Raw genomic sequence first — 10,565 nt, 5'->3', positions numbered from 1 at the left:
GTGCCCATCTCCCCCATAGGAAGGAAGGATTTACTGCCCGACTTTTGGGACATAGTAAGTGTAACCCCAAAGATCCAATCATGTAATCCCAAAGATCCAAAATGCAGCATAGGGCAATCACAGGGTTAATGAAATCAGAGCTTGTAATTGGTTTGCAGTGCCACAAGAGTAAAGACATGAAATTCACACCGCCCACCACCACCACCAGAGAAAGGCCCGGTGGTCACAGGGTATCATGAACCTGTCTTGTATTAACTCATTTAATTTTCCCAACAACCCTCTAGTGTGGTTACTATTACTATCATCCTACTTCATAGATGAGAAAACTGAGACTCATCTAATTAGTAAAATAAAATCTCATAAATCTCATAAAATCCCATAGCTAATAAGAAGCCAGTGGTAGGATTGGAAGCCAGGTTCTCTGGTCCAGAGCTCAAGCTATTAACTACTACACTATGCTGCTTGGGTGCCCACCTTCATCCTCAGCCCTGGCGTGCACCTTGGACGTTATCCTAGGAGTCTTCTTCTAGATCCCTGGAGCCTGTCTCCAGTAAGTAGGACTGGGTACAAGGAGTTAACCTTTCCTGAGATGAGATTTCAAGCTGTGAAAGGGAAGCCTTACCTCAGAAGCGTATCAGTCATTCCACACCCACCTCTACGCCGAGGCAAGGGTGAGAAGTCTGCTGGCACAGCAAAAGCCTTTGGAATATGATTTTCTGAAGTGTCGCCTTACCCTTATCACAGCCCAAATGCTCTGGGGCTGGGGCTCCCTCACAGAAGCAGTGGGTCCCCTCTCCTCCCCTGCTCTGCCCAGGCTCCGTCTCCCATATTGAGTCTGGGGCCAGCCAGGGACCAGAGAGAACTGACTCTGAAGGGTTTGGGGTAGGACAAGTCCTAGCCTTCCCTCTGAAAGCCTTCCCCAGAACACATGTGTCTTTAGATAGCTCCTTTTTACTCTGGGGCTATTGGCTGAGGACCTACTGAGTGTCCTATAGCCTTACCATCAGAACCTCACTTAAGCCTCACAACAATTTTGTGCGTCTGGTCATTTTGCAAAGCCAATCAATCAATATCTATCAAGCCTGGCACTAGGCTAGATCCCAGGGACCCAGTATAGAGAAAGAGGGCAGATGAGGACCTGGCTCTTGGGGAGCTTATGGTCCAGGTGGAGAAGACAGATGAGGAAGGAGGCAATAGTGGGTCGAGTAAAGAGAAACCCAGGGGCCACGCAGGCACAGAATAGGAGCTCAACATATATTTGCGGTTGAAAAGCTCTGAGCCTCTCGCAGGATCATAGCTCTCAGGTACGATCTTCAAAGTGTTGCCATACTGTATTGATCAGGGCAGGGCAGCTGCTGTAACAGACAGCCCCCAGATCTTAATGACTTAACACCATAATGTTTATTTCTCACTCATGTCCGCCCTACGTGGGTCAAGTCTTCACAGTTATTCAGAGGTCCAGGCCCTTCCCTCCAGTGCCTCTGTCATCCTTTGGGGTCTGGGATTCTTTTCTAGGTCTTCTGCATCCCCCAGCAGAGGAGAGGAAAGGACAGGGTGTGGAGGACCATGTAGGAGGTTTTATTGGCAGGCTTGGAAGGGACTTATGACCAACTCACCTGCTCTGTTTGGGGATCCAGGTAGTGACCTAGGAGTGAACGAGGAGTGGTGTATGGTTAGGAAGGGGGTGTGGATTTGAGGGCAGTCTCAAACTTCTAACCAATAGATGTCCACTCCATGATGCTAGTCAGGATTCTTTCAGATTCAGTTGATAAAAACCCAACTTAAACTCACTTAGAAAAAAAAAGGAATCTATTGGTTCTGGTTGAGGAAGGCATTTTCAGGAATAGCTGGACAGAGGGACTCAACACACTCATCTGTTCTTCTTGGCTTTATCCTACGAGCAGGCTCTCAATATGTGGCAGGGAAGATGGCCACTCACAGGTGCCCCAAGATCAGTAGGCCTGGCAGAAGAGAGGGCTCCTTCCCCCACACATCATATACCCATGTGTATGTCTCCATACCAGGCCCAGAAAATCACTTTGGTCCTCCCTGGGACCTGCGACCACCCTTGTTTGGGTGGTCTTGATGGAAGCCCCATGAAGCCCACGTGGTGTGGGGGAGGTGTCATTTTCTCAAAAAAGTGACCCAGACAGATAATACCATCAAGTCTACTAAAGGGAACCTTACTAGAACTTTCCAAGAGTGCTAGGCCTATCACACTGTCTTAGATGTCAAAGGGGACAGGAAACTTGAGAAAAATCAGTGGCTAATTAATATCCTTATTAGTTGCCAATTTCTAGGAGCCAGATTTGGGCCATGTGATTTTATGGTGTCAACATGACTTTTCTTTTTCCCCCACTTAAGTTCAGAATCAGTAGAAGGAGACATGGGAGTCAAGAGGTGAACAGATGTGAGCTTTGGAGAAAGCGAATGGGGCTTGGGCCTGCCAGCGCCCACCCTCAGCATTGGACACCTTGCCTCCCCAGTCACAGGTAGACAGACAAGCACAGACCACTGTCCTCAGACCCCGAGCTCGACTCCCGCTCTCCGCTCACTGATGCAGGACTGTGGCTCTCACGGTGGTCCCCACCCCCTTTCCCAACAGTGGGGGTGAGGCCAGGCCCCGGAATCCTGGGAAGAACCAGCAAGTGTCTGCTAATGGGGGGAGCTCCTGCTGCCCGAAGAAGCAGATAAAATTTGTGAGGGGCAGGGAGTCAGAGAAAGAAGCATGTTTGTTTTCCTTTCTTTTCAGAAAATGACTATTCAGATAATACAACCCACTGTGAAATTTTAAAAGAAAAAAAAAAAAAAACACAGAGGAAAGAATTGTAAAGATGCAAGCCACTTTCAATTCCACCATCTAGTGTTAACTGTCGTTACATGTTGGTGTATATCCCTTGGGCCTTTGTGAGTGTGTGTGTTTAAACAAAATTAGACTCATCCTTTATGCATAATTTCCTATCCTGCTTTCTTTAACATTCTATATAAAGCATTTCAGCACGTCCATGAGGCCGTAGGCAGCACGAGGGTGGGGGCAGGAACCATGTCTCTTGGATGACCGCTGTGCCCCAGGGCCTAGCATGTGTGCCATGCTCAAAAAATACTGTCGAAAAAAACAATAATAACAGGTAATATTTATTAGGTGACTTCTAGGCATCACGATGCATCATCTAATTATGTTCTTACAGCAAGCCTATGCAGTTGGCACTTCTGGGAACCACGTCTTACTACAGATGAGGAAACTGAGGCTGGGAGAGGTAATGTCCCTCCCCTGAGGTCACACATCCCTGCTATGTTTCTGCAAGAACACACCCTTGAACATGCATTTTTCCCACTCCATACATTTTCTTGCCACGTTCCACTTTTAATCAGGGACTGAGGGGGCAGCTCTGCTTCACTGAGACAGGACTCTCCATTTGGAAGGAAGGTCTAGCCCACCCCCTGTGGGTCCTGAGGGCTGCACTGGGCCTGCTGTCCAGCGTTGGTCAGTCTCCACTTGACCAGCCTTAGCCAGCCTGATCCAGCATGGCCCTGGGTCCGTCTTTCCTTGGGGCGTGTTGCCTTATCCCCGTACCAGGCTGCCTGTGCCAGTGCCCCTGCCCACCCTCCCAGATGTCGGGCTCGTCCACTGTGCATACTTACTGGGGCAGAAGCTGGGGAGGCCCCACCATTGGCCCCTGGGCCTTTCTTCCTTGTTTCAGGGCACACTGGCCTTCGTCCAGCTGCCAGCACAGGAGTCTGTGGACACTTTCTTTGGCCCCTGGAGCCTGCTCTAATCTCCAGCATGCATGGCAGGTCAGAAGTACCAGGGAGCTGATGTCTCCTGGGAGCAGCCCTCAGCCAATTAATGTAGGAATTGGCATTTAAATACTCCAGCTCCTTTGCCCTCAGGGGGCACGACTCTGAGGCGTCCTGGGCACTGGCTCCCTGAACTCCCCAGCAGGGCTCAGCCCCAGCTGCTCAGGTGGTAATTGGCTTGATAACAACCACTCATTGGCTCCCTTCCCTCCCCTTGTGTGTCTCACTTCCCCAGCCCCCATCAGCGCTTCCCGGGATGGCCCTCCCACATCAACTCCAATCCTTGGCTCAGGGTCCGCTTCTCATGGAACCCAAATTAAGACATCCACCCTCTTCTTCCTCCCTGCAGCCACCACCCACTTCTGGCCTCTCCCACTCACATTCCCCACAGGCTCTCTCCCCTCCAATCCATTCCCCATACTTGTCCCCAAAGTCACCTTTTAAAAATACGTGTTGTTCACCCCACTACTTTGCAGATTTCCCCTTGTGTCTAAGCACAGCGTCCCAGGCTCTCTGTGTTTCTGCTCCATCGGCCCCTCCAGCATCCCATTCAGGCACCACCCTTGCCCGGTGCTTGGGCCCTGTGAACGTGTCTCTCGTGTCTCTGCCTTTGCACTTGCTGTTCCATCTGCCTGGCATGCCCTTTCCTATTTTGATCACTCAGAAAACTTCTACTCATCCAGCAGGGCCCATCTCAGAAGTCACCTCCTCTCTGAAGCTTTCCTGGACCACCCTAGCTATCAATAACCCTCCCTTCTTTTGTGCCCTTTGGTACATTATTCACCCCTTTAATTCAAGACTTGTCTTACCTTCTTATAATCATCTGTTTAAATGTCTGTCTCCCCTTGGCGAGCTCAGTCCCTCCTCAACTCTCTCTCCCTGATGCCCAGCACTGACCCTGGAACAAATTAGGTTTCCAGTGAATACAGATATCCCTTGCTAGCCAGACTCTTGCTCCTATTTACTCAAAACTTAGTAACCAAATAGATGAGGATAACATGGCATCCCTCGCGATTCTGAATCCATTGTCCAGCATCCTGCCCCCTGAACTGAGTGGCGTGGGCGTGGGTGGCAAGAGATACCTGTAAATGAATGAATTAATTACTTAACGATTGAGAGAGTTCAAAGCTGAGAACATTCATCAACTCAGGGCACAGACCTGCATGAAGTTGGTAGAGAGGAGGGAAGGAGGGAACACAGAGATGCTGAGCCAGAGCCAAGAAACTTGTTTTGCTTTGGAATATATTATTTTTGCAGGTTGCTATAGTTACCGCTGTGAAATTAAAAATTAAAACCTTGTGAAAGAGAGAGGGTTGACTGAGATGAGGCAGTTCCTTGACAGGCTGAGTTATTTATCTTTTCCCCATGTAACATCTGGTTATGTGCTTGCAAATTTATTTTTAATTCAGAGCTCCAAAAAAGATTTCGCGGTGGTGCAGGGTGCCCGGATGAACGGCTTGGGAGGGGAAGGTGAAGCGAGTGGTATCACGGGGCAACTGGTGACCCTCGGCTTGTCCCCTGGCCCTCGTTCCTGCTTCGGACACAACATCTAGGAACCAGGGTGTGGCTCGAAGTCGTTCCAGACCCCCTGCCAATCAAAAGGGAGCCGTAACCATGGTTCCCAGATGCAGAGCCAGGATGGGGGCGCATCCCTCTCAGTTCCCCGCGGTTCTCTGAGCGGCAGGACAAGCACCACTGGGGGCGGAGGGAGGCCGAGTTTCTCTCTCTCCTGTCCGTCTCTGAACCTCTGTGACCCCCTGTGTCTCCTGGGATCTTCCCAGACCCCTTAATTTGACAGCCAGAAAGAAAATGAGTGGTTTTGTGGAGACAACACTAGCTGGAGTTAGGACGTGTGAGACCTGGTCCGACCAGCCATAGCTGGCTGTGTGACCTTGGGAAGCCCCTTCCCTCTCTGGTCCCTGTTCTCCCAATTCATCAGGGAGGGGTTGGAGTCTGAGATAACCCTCAGGCCCCCACCCCAGGACTCTAAGTGAGTCTAAGGAGTTGCCAGACATCACTGGTGCCTGTTTGTGTGCTTCTGCCTGATTGCCCACTGCGGCAGGGTGGGGACCCAGGGCAGCCTGCCCCGGGCTCCCTTTCCTTGCCAGCCTTCTTCCTGCCTTAGAGCTTGACACCTACCCTTCCCTCTGCCTGGTGGTCTCTTTCCCCAGAAGTCCACAGGGCCCCCTTCCCCACCCAGCCCCCCCAAGATCTTTGCTCAGATGTCATCTTCTCATCCAGACCTTCCCTCACCAGTCGATCCGAAACGACCCGTCCACTCCACTCTCTCCTACGCCTGGGGTATAGTGTACTTTCTGTCTGTCTTCCCTTAGAGGATGTAAACACCAGGAGGGTGGGGACTCTGTCTGTCTTGATCATGACAGGGCCTGGCACACTGTAGGTCTGTTTTTTTGTTTTTTGGTTTTTTTTTTTGCGATACGCGGGCCTCTCACTGTTGTGGCCTCTCCCGTTGCGGAGCACAGGCTCTGGACACGCAGGCTCAGCGGCCATGGCTCACGGGCCCAGCCGCTCCGCGGCATGTGGGGTCTTCCTGGACCGGGGCACGAACCCGTGTCCCCTGCATTGGCAGGCGGCCTCTCAACCACTGCGCCACCAGGGAAGCCCTACACTGTAGGTCTTAATAAATGTTTGTCAACTGAATGAATGAGTGAGTGAAGAAAACATTTATTGTCCCCTGCTAAATGCCAGGCTAGGTTAGGACAAGTTAGGATAAGTTAGGACTTAGGGGAAATGAATGGGGCAAAAACCTCACAGGCTAGGGAAAATGAATGTCAGAGGCAATTTTGAAAGATGAAATAAATTCCTTCAGAATGGCTGGTGCTTGTGTGTGTGTGTGTGTATGTGTGTGTGTGTGCACGTGTGCCTGTGTATGTGGCATGGGGGAATTCTTTTCTGCTGTGGTAAAAGTGACCATACAGGGTGAGTTAGAGAAAATAATTGTATATATTAAACCTATATTCTCTATAATAATACAAGTAATAATAATGACCATACATTGAGTCCTTATTATGTATGGGACCCAATGCTTTAGACATATGCATTCCGATCTTTACAAAAGCCCCACTGTGAGGTCAGGTACTCGTCTGTTACTCTCAGTGCTGTATCCCCAGTGCCTGGAACATATTACGGGCCCAATGCTCATTTATGATATGAGCGACTCTACATTTTGTATTCAAGGTACCTGATCAGAAAGGGTGAGTGACTCATCCAAGGACACACAGCTAGCAAACAACAGAGCCAACATTTAAGCTAGGTTTGCTTGGCTCTGTCCATGTTGAAAAAGGAGATCTTCTCCCTGTCTGGGGCTTCTTTGAGTCACTGTATCCCACCCATTCCCCTGAAGAAATGACCTTCCCACCCCTCACCAACCCTCCCAACTTGCCTGACAGTCTGCTTAGCTCAAAGTCTGAAAGATTTTGCCCTGCAAGGATGGAAATCAGGCCATCAAAACTGCAACCCACCCCGGGCCCTGGTGTCTTTGAAGTGTCCTGGCTTCTTGTCATCCCCCACTCTGCCTGACGGGGTGGCTGTGGGAGGACCAGGGAACATTCTGTGGGTGACAGATCCCAAGCTTCCTGACAGGCTTGGACTCATTACCCAGCTGCCCCATGGGCGAGCTCTGAAAAGTATGGCTGAAGCCCTGGGCCTGCGCGTTCAATGGGGATGAATAATGAAAGCACCGTCAGGCACCGCCAGCTGGCGGGGGGTTGCTGTGTAGCTGGCAACGCTGCGTCCCAGCCCGACTTTATTTGGGGTCTGCAGGGGCCTGTTTGATTGTTCTGGTGGACAGAAGACACACCTTGCTGGGGACAGTCGCAACCAGACCGAGCTAGGCTCAAATCTTGTTGCCTCTTGGACAGGCTGGGTGCTCGTGGGGAAGTCTCCTCTTAGTTCCCGCTCGGTGCCTCTGTTTCATCTGTAAAATAGTCCCTATTCTGCAGGGTCATTGAGGGGATGAAGTTAGGGAATGTAAACTGTAAAGTGCCTGTAGAGGCGAGGGTGGCATCAAGCGGAACGCGTCACTCCCTTGCTTACTGTCTGCCTCTGACGTGAGCTCTGACGGTGGGGCTTGGCTGGTACGTTCACTTGGGAGCACCTGGAACTCAGCCTGCCCATAATACATGTTTGTTTAACGGTCCGATGAAGGGTGGGTGCAGGTGGTAATTGTGAGCCCAGTCAAATGTGCTGCCTGGAGGTTTAGTTTGCTGGATACTTGGAATTTTCATGGTTCAGGGCAAGACCCACTCTGTTCCTCTCAGTTCTCAACTGGGTTCACATCAGTCGGCCTGGTGGCTGGTGACAATGTGGCCTGAGAGGCAGTTGCTCAGTTTTCTGAGCCTGATGTGAGCAGAGGCTTACGCTAGTGCATTTGGGGAGAGAGGGAGGCAGAAAGAGTGGCCCCTGGAAGCAGTGTGATTCCATGGTGGGAGCGTGGGTCTGGGGTCAGCCAGGCCGTGGATCCCATCTCATGCCCATCATTAGGAAGGGTAGGAATGTACTCAGCCACATATAACAGAAACCCTACTATTGAGGTATAACCCGGTTGGTGCTTGTTGCCCTATATGGCAAGAAGTCCAGGGAGGGCCACTGGGACCAGTGTGGCTCTCACTGCTGTCACTGGTGGCCAGGTTCTGCTTGCCAGTGTTTTTGCCATCTTTAGCGTGTAGGCCTTTGTCCTCATTCCTGGTGCCTCGTGGTTCCAAGATGACTGCCACAGCTCAGGCATTGTGTCTCTGTTCCATGTAGGAAGAAGGGGTAGGGATAAGTGCAAAGGAAAGGGCTTTCTAACTGTGGAGGAATGCTGCCTCTGGGACTTTACCTAAATCTATTGGCCAGATCATTGTCATATGCTACTCTTGGCCAAAAAGGAAGCTGGGAAAATTAGTTTTCTGGGGTTTTTTTTGGTAGCCAGTGTGAGAGGAGCTGTCGTCTGTGTGGAAAGCAGCTGCCCATACATAGTTTCAACAGCTCTACGGTGGTTCCTCAAGCCCTGAGGTTCCCTGTACCCATTCACACTAATGCTTGAACTTCTAGAGAGGTCCCTTCCCCACAGAGTATTGACCAAGATGTGGGTTGTGTGACTACTGCTCCACTATCAGCTGTGTGATCTCAGGCAGGTTCTCTTATCTTGATGAGTCTCATGGGGATCATGGTCCTTCCCCAGGGGTTTGTTTTATGAGAACTTAGAATTGTACCTGCCCTATAGTAGGGATTCAAAAAATGTAGTTCTTAAATTATTGTTGTTGTTATTATTATGACCACGGTTCCTAGGATAAGGCTTTTATGCCAGTGAAAACAATAATGTTTTCATTATTGTTGAAAGACCCCAAATGTCTGAGGAGGTGGTCCCAGCTCTACCCCCACCTGCTGTGTAACTTTGGATAAGCCGTTGCCCCTCTCTGGGCTGGAGTCTCCTCTGTATAATGAGGGTCTGGAACCCGAGTGTCATCACAGGCTTCCCCTGATGGGACTCGGACGCAACACCTCAGGCAGCCAATGGTCATCCCTTCCCTGAGAGTGGGTCTTGCTGTGGACGGCAGCAGCGTCCAGGGGAGGGGAAACCTTGCCAATCTGGGGGCTCTTCTGGGCTTGCTGACCCCAGGTCCCTACCTCCCAGGCCGGGCGTCTGGCGCTGGCAGAGCCCCTCTGTGCTCTGGGAGGTGTGAGCCGCCCCACGCCAGGCTCCGTGCCCCTCTCTCTCTCCCGGTCTCCTGCCAACCCTCCTTCCTTCTCCAGAAATTACCTCCTGTTGCTGACTTCCTAGCAGGCAACGACTGTCCCCGGAGCCAGCTTCCCACAGTGGGAGGGCCCGCACTGGGGCAGGTGTGTCCACGAGGCCTTGGCCCCTCTGTGACCTGGTGTTTGTTTTTTTCTGAGAAGGGGGCTGGGGGGGCCCCTCTGCCCTCCCGGGGGAATACGTCCCTCCACTGGCTGTGACCTCAGCAAGCTCCCACTCCTATCTGGGCCTCTGTTTCCCCCTCTGTGACACGTGGTGGTGGAACGCCATGGTTTTTGAGAGGCAGGGAGCTTTTCTGAGCCTCTGGGGCGGAGGGCCTGCTGTGGCATAAGCTGTGGTTGTCACACTGGCCCCACTGACCATTGATGTGGTGCTGAGACTGTTGTGGGAAGGGCGGTAGATCCGACAGGGCTCCTGGGCCCCCAGCCCCCACCTCCTCAGGCAGTCAGCTTCTCTTTGATCTATTTCCCGTATTGGCATCCGCTGAAATTTTGACTGGAAGAGCACTCCCAAGTTAAAATTAAAAGTTTGAAAGTAATAGCTAATGCTTTAAAGATTTACCACGTGCCAGGTGCTCTGCTAAATGTTTCAGACATATTAATTTGTGTAATCTTACAGCAGTGCAACGAAGTAGGGCCTGTTACTAGTTCCTCTTTAAAGGCAAGGATATTGAGCAAAGAGAAGTTCAGGAACTTGCTCAAGGTCACACAGCAAAGTAAGTAGAATCTGAACGCAGGCAGATTCTACTTCTTCAGATGCTGCCTCTTCACTACTGTTTTCTCCCAGAAAGCTACAGATTTAGCTTATCCCCTCTGCCTCCTCATCTGATGTTGGAATCCCTGCTACAACATTCTCCCAAATTCATTGCCTCTTCTCAGCTTGTACACTGGCAGGGATGGGGAGCTCACTCCGTCTCTGGGGATCTGTGGTCCACTGCACCAGTTTGAAATCTCATCCCTGAACTCATGGACTCCTTAATAAGTCCTCAGGGCTCAAAATGGTTTCCTGG

At 51.0% G+C, this 10,565-nt stretch overlaps 1 long non-coding RNA gene across 1 annotated transcript; it reads right to left on the bottom strand.

Annotated features, from left to right (window-relative positions):
- Positions 1-3,092: 3,092 nt before the first annotated feature.
- Positions 3,093-9,679, bottom strand: LOC125961509 (uncharacterized). The gene is made up of 3 exons (XR_007472299.1): positions 9,563-9,679; positions 4,608-4,696; positions 3,093-3,103 (listed from the first exon to the last, which is right to left on the bottom strand). It is a non-coding gene; the product is annotated as an uncharacterized LOC125961509 (long non-coding RNA).
- Positions 9,680-10,565: the final 886 nt, after the last annotated feature.

The sequence above is a fragment of the Orcinus orca genome, chromosome 16 (assembly GCF_937001465.1).
Source record: "Orcinus orca chromosome 16, mOrcOrc1.1, whole genome shotgun sequence".
Classification (NCBI taxonomy): domain Eukaryota; kingdom Metazoa; phylum Chordata; class Mammalia; order Artiodactyla; family Delphinidae; genus Orcinus; species Orcinus orca.
Note: the sequence above shows the minus strand (reverse complement) of the source record. Positions and strands in the feature narration are given on the sequence as shown.